The sequence below is a fragment of the Lathyrus oleraceus genome, chromosome 5 (assembly GCF_024323335.1).
Source record: "Lathyrus oleraceus cultivar Zhongwan6 chromosome 5, CAAS_Psat_ZW6_1.0, whole genome shotgun sequence".
In the NCBI taxonomy this organism is placed as follows: Eukaryota; Viridiplantae; Streptophyta; class Magnoliopsida; order Fabales; family Fabaceae; genus Lathyrus; species Lathyrus oleraceus.
Window position 1 is genome coordinate 140,010,085 of NC_066583.1, and position 12,395 is coordinate 140,022,479.

General features: G+C 36.1%; 1 pseudogene; it reads left to right on the forward strand.

Moving 5' to 3' along the window:
* Positions 1-3,611: 3,611 nt before the first annotated feature.
* LOC127078528 (dual specificity protein phosphatase PHS1-like) lies at positions 3,612-8,569 on the forward strand (annotated as a pseudogene).
* Positions 8,570-12,395: the final 3,826 nt, after the last annotated feature.

Below are 12,395 nucleotides of genomic sequence, written 5' to 3' on the forward strand. Positions count from 1 at the left end.
TTAATTGATCAACACCAATGAGCTTCGTCATCAAACGCCCAACAACAAATCCCTGCCCAAGAACAATGCCAATCCATCCAAACTCAACGACCAACCTCACACCATCACCCTACCATATACACTCAAACACCAAACACTCAACCTCACAACCAATTCATGCCACACACCTAAACTTAAAACCATGAACCAAACCCTAACCACCAACAACCATACGCAGCCACCACATCTGTCTATAGCTCGGATGATTCATACGATTCAACCTCATGCCATCATAGCCCCCCAGTTATGAACATTCAAACATCCCACCGCCATAACACCCAACCATTGTTTGACTTTATTACACCATAGGAACCATTGCTTCGTTTCTAAAACGATCTAATTGAAGGAGAATGGCCATCCAAGGCGCAGCGGAATTTAAAATTTTCTCCATTTAGTGATCCTTACGAATGGGCATGATCAGTGATAGAATCGTTACCTCTTGTGGCGATTCAAACCTTTGGTGCATATTTCTGATAATGATCAAAACCTTTGATACAGATCCACGGGGCGATCACGAACGTTGAACGATGACAACGTCTCTACTCAGTCCACACGAACGGATTCCTTCAATCGCAGTGCTAGCTGTTATGAATGAAGGCTTTGAGTGAGAGAGAGAGATACGAAATTCCAACTCTTCAGTTGTGTTCTCTGTCTCAGTGAGTTACAATGCTTCTACCCAAGGGGTTCTATTTATAGAACCACTTGTGTGGGCTTCAAGCCAAAAAGCCCACTTAAGTGCATTTTGGCCCATATCTCATAATATGCCAAAATCACTTAAGTATTTGGTACCTTACCATATTTCGTATTCTACTTAAGTACACCGTACCTTACGATGTTCCTTAATTATTCTATCTCTCATCAATTCGTCCTTTGTGTGTGACCCTATAGGTTTTCGCGGCGTTGGCAATTATATTAAATCACGCATTTAACATAATAAACAGTGAGCGGTATCTAGCAACACATTACTGCTACCCAAGTCACGAAAATGTCATGTGATCTGACAAAACCTCCTGTGATAATAATTATGTGTATAATTACCCCTTTGCCCATATGTCTATATTGAACACAAGGTATAGACCGTGTCACCCTTGTCCAGTTCAATATTGGGCCCATAGACATTTATCTTGTTACGCAGGATTGGCAAATTCCATCTAGGACACTCATGTCCCTCAGCATGCTTTGTGGAGTACCCATCAACTGTCTTTATGGTTATCCAGTTACGGACAACGTTGGATCAGCAATAAAACACTCGACTCTACATCTAGGATCCATAGTGGTTTCAGGTCGAAGAGTGGTATACACTATTATCACCATGAGAATAACTTATGACACATTGCATAACTTTCTATATAGTATTCTCATAGCGGATCAATCCGGTATAAATATTACTCCTAATATTCATACCTATGTTTAAGACTTGATAACTCTTTATCCATGATCCATGAGATGTGATCATCAGTCTACAAACATAATAGTCTTAATGCTTTAATGTTATCCCACTTCACACTAAAGCTCGACTACGGATACTTTAAGAATAGTGTCCTTATGTTTAATGTGTTCTCATTATTAAGTCACACTTAATACATTAAACGGACTATCTATTCCAGGGACTTTATTAATCAACCACAATAAAGAAAATGCCTTTTATAATTAATAAATAATTCGATACAAGTACCAAAAGTATTGGCCTCTAGGGCTTACACCAACACTAATGTCTCAATTCGGGCAACCATACCGTCCACAAACAACTCAACCACAACGACTCAACTACGACAACATGGACATCAAACTCAATTACGGCAGTGCCATTGGCGGCAACACCCCTAACTATTAGGGAGAAATAATGACAAATTTATCAAATATCGTTGGACCTTCCACCGAACCTTCACACCATCCACCATTGCATCATATTAGCACTCAAAGACCCCAAACACCTCAGGAAAATCGTGGGAGATCTCGAAGGCAGGCTAACGCATCAGGATGTGGAACATGGGACGTTTCAATCGGGCAGGTCATTGATTTTCTTGTCAATTGTTATGCATTTTAACTTTATATCATAATATTAATAATTATTATTCATTTTTACCTATTTATATATATATATATATATATATATATATAACATGCACCACACGCAATGGACGCATACACTTATATATAGCAAATATGAGCAAATTGCATTGACTTCACTGCATGCATGTGTCAGTCCAACTGACGCATGCTTTAGAGGTTTACATGGTTATATCAGTAAATAATTTGAAATAGTGATTATTTTAGAAATTAAATTGAAATACTTGATTATTTTAAAAAAATATTCACAAACAATAAATTAACAAAATGACTCGTGAAAAAATAATAATTTGAATTTTAAAAACACCTTTAAACAAAATAGAAATTGAATATGGCATTAATTGTGATGATAAATCGATCAAAAATAGAAAATTATGCTTTTAGTTTATTAGAAAATTATCAAATATACAGTAAAGTTTAATTGATTTTTTTCACAATTAATGCTATATTTAAAAGAAAGGGAAAGATTGAAGTTTTTTTTTTTTTTGGAATGAATACACAAATTTAATAATTCAAACTTATTTGATTGAAAAAAGACCTAATTAAAATTTATTGCATGTTTAATAATTTTCTAATAATTAAAAGCATATTTGATTAAATAAGAATATTTCATTTTTTTACAAATTATTGCAATTAAGTCATATTCAAAGACGGAATCATAACTTTGTTTGACAAACAGTGTTTTCAAGTGAGTATTCATGTATCATCACAAAATTGAAAAAGTTAGTATTAATCTAGTTACATAATGGTAGACTAGTTGTGTTTGAGTTATACTACTTTCTTTAGTGGAAGTTATTTTATTTATAATTCTTTAAATTAGACTAATTAATTTGTCTGGAAATGTAATACTACATTAATTGTTAGTGTTTTTTTAATATTATTAACTTTCTATCTAAACTCCGATAAATAAATGATAAAACTAAATGATTATGGTACGTTGATTCTAATGAAAAATTCAGGATAAAATTTAGATATGATAGCATACTATAAGAATAATTCATATTGTTCATTGGCATTAACGATTTAAACAACCAGAGTTAAATAAGGTATTTCCTGATTGTGATGAGGTGTTACCACTGTGATGACACCAATAGAACTCACGTCAATGACATCACCGGAGTTGCGTTAAGATAACCATATCTTCAATCATCGATTTGATGGACTGTTCTACTACATTTTATAAATTGTTTTGTGACCAAAGACTTTCCACTTCTTAAAACAAATGCAAACTATTCAAAATAATTCATCAACACAATGTAAATTTATAGAAATAAAAACTTATGAGTATCTATTTACATTGCTATATTTTTAAAATGGAAAGATGGAAGCTTTTTTTTTTTTTTTGGAATGAAAACACAAACTTAAAAGTTCCAACTTATTTGATGTATACAAGCAGTTAATTAAAATTTATTGCATATTTAATAATTTTCTAAAAATTAAAAACATATTTAGCTATTTTAAATCGATCACCAAAACGCAGCATAACCGTTATTTGTTCTTCCCTCCAATTCCAATTAGTGTTTCAACTAAAACTAAAAATGTTAAATGAGCAACAACACCGCCGTGAATCATCCGGGCAACAACACCGCCGTGAATCATCCGGGCAACAACACCGCCGTGAATCACCTGGGCAACAACACCGCCGCGAAGCATCCGGGCAACAATACCGCCGTGAAGCATTCGGGCAACAACACCTGCGTGAAGCACCTGAGCAACAACACCTGCGTGAAGCATCCGGGCAACAACACCTGCGTGAAGCACCTGAGCAACAACACTGCCGTGAAGCACCATCACCAATCACTATCTCTTTGTATAACCAGGTCTCTTTTCCCTTTTCCCTCTCATTCCTTTCTATCATAATCAAATACTAACAACACAAACTCAATCTTCAAGTTGGAATTGCAGGATAAAGACCAAATCCAGTCGAACCTAACCGTTACTCAGTGGCTTCAATCAGTTCGCAAACGCACTTCCAATTCCGGTTTCCCTCGCTCTTCTTCTACCATACCCTTTTGGTATCATACTGTTTCTAAACTATCTTATTATTATCTGCATCGTCATCATTTACATTGACAGTTTAATGTATATTGTAGTAGTAGATGCTGAATTTGATTTTCAAGTATTTGGTAACTGATTTAAATTGTGTCTAGTGTGGGAGATTCTGTAGAGGATGCAGAAATTGATATGCTTCCTGATCAAACTCAAATTAGCGTGTGGGATAGGCTTGGTAAAGCAGAAATGTTGGACATTGAATCCAGTTCCTTTACTTGGGACATGCTCTCTTCACTATACCATACCGAGCACACCAGTAGCAATGAACATTCTGAGGATGAAATGAATAGAGCTCTTGAGGTTTCGTGTTTTCCTATGCTCATAATACTGTTTACATTACTACGCAGATGAAAAATATGTCTATTTTAATTTTCTTGTCCTATGTCTCCTTGTTTCTCATTTGTGTACACATAGATCACAGTAAATTCTGGAGGGGTTGTCTTCTTTGCTCTTTTCAATGTCGATGGGAGTGATGGTGCTTCTCCAAAAGAAGCAGCAGCAGTCATAAAGATATCTTCGTCAAGAATGGAACACAGTCTGAACGACTTGGATATGAATTCGCCAAATGGTTGGGAGTCCAAACTCCACAGGTTTTTCTCCTCTTTCTTCACTCAACCATGACTTTTTCAGGTTAAGCTATAGTTAGTCATATTATTTTTTTTTTACTTTTATTTGTTAATTACAGGCTAGAGTCATTCACAATACCAGTTTAGAATGGCTCCAAATAAAGAAAGCTGCAGAAAAAGCAAAGGATGCAGCAATTTGTGAGAGTGCTGTAATTGGTGAAACGACCTGCTCTGAACTTTTGGAAGCACTCGAGCTTAGCCGTTGTCTCTTGTTTATGAGGTACAACTCAAATCTAGTGTTCATATTGTAAGCTTTCAAACATGATTCCAATGGCAACCTAAGATATCTTTGGTTGTCTTGTTACTTTTGTCATTTCTTAAAGATTTTCTTTTATTACTTGAATAATTATGCTCCATTGTAGAAGCATGATCTAACAATTTTGAATCTGGTGTGAGTAAATATCATCCTAAATTGGAGGTTCTGCAGTGATTCAAGAAAAACAATTTTCATTCAATATAACAGTCACAATATTTTGGCAATAACCAAAAGTTAATTTCTATTTTTGGCTCTCTTCATGTGTGATATTTTGAAAACTAGGATGTTTTTTGTTCTGGCATTACTATTAATTGTGAGTAACTAAATCAAATTTAATATTTCTGTTTCTTATAAAAACGGTGAAATGTAAGCAGGTAATATATTTTTCATGATAAATTTTGATGTTTATTCTAATGATTCATAATCTTCTTGTAGTTATGTACATGGCTCACCTTTACTTGAAAGCTCTAGCACATTTGAATCAAGGGATTCTGCAAAAAGAACGTCTGCAGCCCTTGGCAGAGTAATGATGTTAGATCTTGTTATCAGAAATGAAGATAGGCTTTCATGCCGTCAACTTAGATGGCGTGGGAACCCTGCCAATTTGTTATTGGCTGAAAAAGCAATCCCTTCAAATTTAGATACAATAGGAGAAACCTTTAATTTAACAATGAATCGATATCGCTCCAACATTGTGTCTATTGACTCTGGTGTTCCACGTCGACCTCCTGCTGTAAAACGTGCAGATGATCAGGTCACCTATCCTAAGTTGGTTGAGTTGGTACTAAATAGCTCTGAGTTTTCTTCTTTCCTGTTACATGATATAACCGGAGGAAAATTAGGAAGACCTCCCTTAGAAGATATAACATTAACCTTTGACGTACAATCAATAGTTCACGAGTTCCGTAGTGGCTTCCGTGCTGCTCTTAGGGATTTGCAAGGATTTCATGTATTCTTACTTACACTTCACCCAAAACTTGATAACTTGTTACGATCATTTGATAATACTATAAGCAAAATATCACTTAGAGAGTCTGAAAAGGAAGATTCACCTTCACCTGTTAGTAGTAGTTGTCTCTCTCCAACACGAAAGGATAGATTTTCTAATGATAGCCATCGAGATTTTGGTAATTCATATTCTCAGAGATCAGTTCCAAGGGCATTGCTATCCTCTGGCAATAGAAATTTTTGTGACTCTACTTCTCCTATGTCAAGAGAAGGTTGCCATGGAAAATCCTCCAAAGGGAGTGTGGAGCCGTGGCATGATTCCCATTTTACATCTAAGCTCCGTGATTTCCATAAATTTGCCAAGGTTGGTCTCTAGGTAGCACATGTTGTATACTAGTACAATGCCTTCCTATGACAATTCTGTGTCAACCATTTTAACTATTTTGGACAGTGGATGAGATGTTCTCTTTGTTGGCTTTTGCTTTTCTGAATGAAAGCATGAACTCTAGGAAATTATTTTACTATGCATTTTATATTTTTTTTCTCTTGTCTTATACTCTATCATACTTTCTAGGTTGATGCAGAATCTTATAAAGAATTAGAACATTGGAGTGAAATGCTCAAAAATGATGCTATCAAGTTGTGCCAGGAGAACAATTTCAATTCAGGATTTTTGGAAGGAAGTGATAACAACACTGTTGTTGATGCATATGAATTGAAGGTATCTGAATTTAAACTATTAAGCATAATTTTTTAAGTGAATTCATTCATAGAAGATGCATATTTAAATTAATTATTTACTTCATTAACTTTCAGATCAGACTAGAGCATATCCTTGAAAGGATTGCATTGATATCTGAGGCTGCAAATACAGAGAGACCGTCTACTATTACAAATTATTTGTTCATCGGTGGAGTACTATCTGCAAGATCTATATGCACAATGCAACACTTAGCAATCACTCATATTTTGTGTCTGTGTACTGACGAAATTGGACAATCAGATTCTCAACTTCCTGATCTATTCACTTACAAAAATTTATTTGTAAGTCTTCTTATCATATTTCTATGTTTTAACTGCCCTCGGATTATTCTACTTATGTATTTGCAAAGGTTTTTGCATGAGAATTGGTTGACTATCTTAATGTCTTTATATTATTTATTCATTCTCTTTCATATAGAATTAATCTAGTTTTATATTGGAGTTGGACTTTTATTCATTTCACAAATAATCATTTGATTATGAAGACTATCATACCTTGTCTACAATAATGATCCCAAATACTTGTGATGTTAGGTGCAATGGCTGATATAGTATTTACTTGTTAAGGATGGGCACATACTTTTATCTGGTTCTTTCTTTAATGTATTTACTATCCAATATGTATGACTTATGGCCCATTTGTTTCACTTTTCCATGCAAAAGTCACTTTCATTCTGAGCAGAAGCAACTATAAAGTTTTTCTATAGCGTTTGTTTAAGCTTTTTTGAAAGAAAACAGATTTTTGACTATTTTATAAAACTACTTTGAGGGGCTTCTCAAACAAAGAAAAATGTGATTTTCAGAGTAGTAGCTAAACATAAACATAAGTCACTTCTCTTAAAAGCTTTAAAAAACAAGCCCTTATGCTTTTTATTGCGTATATCAATACAAATATTTTCTGTCTCCTTAAATTCTGCTGAGGAATAAATCTTCATATTTCTTTTCACTCTTCTGTTTGAACAGGTATGTGACACTGAGAATTCTAACATCAGCATCTTATTTGAAGAAGCTTGTGATTTTATAGAAGATGTTGAGAGAGCGGGTCAGAGAATTCTAGTTCATTGTTTTGAAGGGAAAAGCAGAAGTGTCACTGTAGTCCTTGCTTACCTGATGCTAAGAAAGTGAGTAAACATATGAATACAATATTGCCTAAAGTTGAAACTAATGTTTTGGGGAGTCAAACCTCCATAACCAAATTAATGTTGCAATTATAACTAAATAGTTTAATCTTAATGACAAATTATGCTATCAGATAGGTTATTTTCATTGTTAGGTAACAGAGCAATCTTATTATATCTTTCACTATGTGTAATATTTGGCAATCTTAAGTTTATCTTCCTTGATAGTTAATAGTTAAGAGTACCAATGCAAGCTACATTTGGGATGTGATGCAGGAATTTCACATTATTAGAAGCATGGAATGTTGTGAAAAAAGTTCACCGTCGAGCACAGCCAAATGATGGTTTTGGAAAGATCTTACAGGAACTTGATCAAAAACTGCACGAGAAGGTTTCAATGGAGTGGCGGCGGCGACAGAGACCAACATTGAAAGTTTGTCCAATATGTTGCAAGAATGTTGGACTGAGCAGCAGCTCACTTCAGAAATCACATAATAGACTATCATCAGGGAGTGTAGATAGTGCCATGACAATGGAAATCCAAAAGGCATTAACCACTTTGAATATCAGCCATGGTGGGAATGTAAGCCCCACACACAGACAATCTCATTCAGTGACAGATTAAAATATTTCTCTTCTTTTGCAAACTCTAGAGCTTGAGTAATTATTAAATGCTGAAATACATGTACCGGATTCGTATCCGGCACCGATAGATACCGTACTAGTGATATTTTATTTTTTTATTATTGATCAAATTTGTTGGGAAAGGTAACACAAAAACAAACGCCTAAAACAAGGTCGGCGGATAAATGATTATCCCTGGATCAAACTTTCCCACTATAATAACTATATAACAATAACAATGGAACAACAAGTATATCTCCTGTTTAAAATGAATAATAACACAATGATTATTACAACTCTCACCAACAAATATGGTGGATAAACTCTCTTTTGGATATGTATCTCAAAAAAGGCTTTTCACTCTCTGATCTTAGAAAATGAAATAAAATGAAGTATTTATAATGAATATGCATGCTACAATGGTTGGCTATAATATCAAGAGAAAATTTCTCTTTCTTCCATCCATAAGTTCACCAAAAAATACTCACGTACTTTCAATTCTATTTTCTATAATTGTTAATGTTTCTCCTTCTTTCTCTCTCCAACTAAAGAGGAATTCCTTTCAATCTCCCCCTTCCGATTTAGGTGAAGGGCTCCATCAATCCAGCAGCTCTCCTGCAGAACTCGTACTTGTCCTTGGGTAAGGACTTGGTCATCATATCTGAGCAATTGTCATCAGTATGGATTTTCTCAAGCTGCAGTTGCTTGGAATCTAACATATCACGTATCCAGTGATATCTCACATCAATATGCTTTGACCTTGAGTGAAAACTTGAATTCTTGCTTAAGTGGATTGCGCTCTGACTATCACAATGCACGACATACTTCTGTTGTTCTTGTCCTAATTCATGCAAGAACTGCTTCATCCATAACATTTCCTTGCAAGCTTCTGTTGTTGCAATGAACTCTGCCTCTGTGGTAGACAAAGCAACACACTTTTGTAGCTTTGACTGCCATGATACAGCTCTCCCTGAAAATGTAATCAAGAATCCAGAAGTTGATTTCCTAGAATCAATATCTCCCGCCATATCTGCATCTGTATAGCCAATTAGTTCAGGTTCTCTACTTCCAAAACACAAACTCATTTTGGAAGTTCCTCTTAGATATCGCAAGATCCACTTCACAGCATTCCAATGCTCCTTTCCTGGATTTGCCAAGAATCTACTAACAACACCAACCGCGTGTGTTATATCTGCTCGTGTACATACCATTGCATACATCAAGCTTCCAACAGCTGAGGCATATGGCACTTTTCTCATATCCCGCCTTTCAATTTCATTTAACGGACTCTGCTTTGAACTAAGACAAAAATGACTAGCAAGTGGAGTAGCAACTGGATTTGCCTTTTCCATGTGGAACCGCTCCAACACCTTCTCGATATATTTTTCTTGTGATAGCCACAACTTCCGTTCCTTCCGATCACGACGGATGGACATACCAAGAATATATTTTGCAGGTCCCAAGTCTTTCATTGAAAAATACTTCTTCATTTCATTCTTCAATGTGCTTATCTTCTCACTATTTTGTCCTACGATCAACATATCATCAACATACAAGAGTAATATGATGAACTCACCATCATCAAATCTCTTCACAAACACACAATGATCAGAATTAGTTCTTCGGTATCCATGATCAATCATGAATGCATCAAACTTCTTGTACCATTGACGTGGTGCCTGCTTAAGTCCGTATAAACTCTTTTTCAGCTGACATACCAAGTTTTCTTTACCTTTGACTTTGAATCCCTCTGGCTGCTCCATGTAAATTTCTTCTTCTAAATCACCATGAAGAAATGCAGTCTTCACATCTAGTTGTTCCACTTCTAGATTAAGACTAGCAGCCAAACCAAGCACTACCCGGATTGATGACATCTTAACCACGGGTGAAAAAATCTCTTCAAAGTCAATGCCTTTCTTTTGACTAAATCCTTTCACGACTAACCTCGCCTTGTATCTAGGTCGTGAGTTATTCTCATCAGACTTTAACTTGTACACCCATTTATTTTTGAGTGCCCTTTTACCTTTCGGTAAATCTACCAACTTATAAGTCATGTTCTCATGCAAGGATTGCATTTCTTCCTGCATGGCTTTCAACCACTCTCCTTTGTGGTTATCCATCATGGCTTCTTCATAAGACTCTGGTTCTCCCCCATCAGTAAGTAACACAAATTCTGTTTCAGGATATTTGGTTTGCGGTTTTGGAATCCTGGATGACCTTCTTAATTGGGGCTCTTCAACCATATCTTCATTTTCATCATCAACTGCTATTTCTTCAGCTGGATCATTATCAACTGGAGGTTCATTCTCTGCATCTCCAATATCTTCTATTTCTTCTCCCTCGTAATCTTCCAAAGGAGGAGTCATATCTAAGTTGATTGGATGTTCTTCAGAAATAACAGGCTTAACTCCCTTCTGAATATCTTCAATATTCTGGTCTTCTAAGAAGATAACATCTCTGCTTCTGATAATCTTTTTCTCTACAGGATCCCATAACCTGTACCCGAATGCTTCATTACCATATCCCAAGAAGATGCATTCCTTCGACTTCGAGTCGAGTTTCGATCTCTCATCTTTTGGAATATGAACAAACGCTCTACAACCGAACACCTTCAAATGGTTGTAGGATACATCTTTACATGTCCAAAAACTATTTGGAACATCACCGTTCAATGGAGCTGAAGGGGATAGGTTGATTAAATCAACTGCAGTCATCAGAGCCTCACCCCAAAAACTCTTGGGTAACTTAGCATGAGATAACATTGTTCTCACTCTTTCAACAATAGTCCTGTTCATTCTCTCAGCCACTCCATTGTGCTGAGGCGTCTTCGGGACAGATCTTTCATGCCGAATTCCATTACTAATACAATAATGTTTGAAATCTCCCATAAACTCTCCTCCATTGTCAGTGCGAACACATTTTAACTTCTTTCCAGTTTCTCGCTCAACGCTAGCATGAAACTGTTTGAATACTACAAACACCTGATCTTTTGTTTTGAGTGGATACACCCAAACCTTCCTGGAGTGGTCATCAATAAAGGTAACAAAATACCTTGCACCTCCATGAGTACTAGTGCTCATTGGACCACAAACATCAGAATGCACCAAATCTAAAACATTTGGTCTTCTTTGTGGAGCCTTATATTGAAATGAAGCTCTATGTTGCTTTCCAGCCAAACAATGTGTACATGGCTTAAGCGACATTTCCAATCCTTTCATACCGGCCAAAATACCTCTTTTGGCTAGGATTTGAAGTCCCTTCTCACTCATATGTCCGAGCCGTTTATGCCATAGCTCGACCGAGGAGTCTTCTTTGAGAGCATTAACACACCCATTATTGACTTTGGCTTCTTTCACATAAAGGGTGTTTTCTTTCTTGCCTCGGGCTATTACCAAGGAACTTTTTGACAACTTCCATTTCCTATCTCCGAACACACTAGTATAACCTTCTTCGTCTAGAAGTCCGGTTGATATTAGATTGAGACGCATGTCAGGAACATGTCTCACATCTTTCAACGTTACGCGAAAACCGCTGTTTGTTTCTAGGCAAACATCACCTTTGCCCACAATCTTGGATTTATCATCATTCCCCATCTTCACACAGCCAAAATCACCGCTTGTATAGGAATAAAAGAAATCCCTTTGTGAGGTTACATGGAATGATGCACCAGAATCCACAATCCAACATGTATCTTGTGATGTCAAATTAACATGACCGTCATCACCAACAAAGATTACCTCATTGCCTTGAAAGATGGTAGCGGCTCTGTTACTCGCATCACCATTTTCTTGTTGCTCTCTTTTGAGCTTTCTACATTCTTTCTTCATGTGACCTTTCTCGTGACAATAAAAACATTCTATGTCTTTTCTTGTCCACGACCTACCCCTGAACTTATCTCCA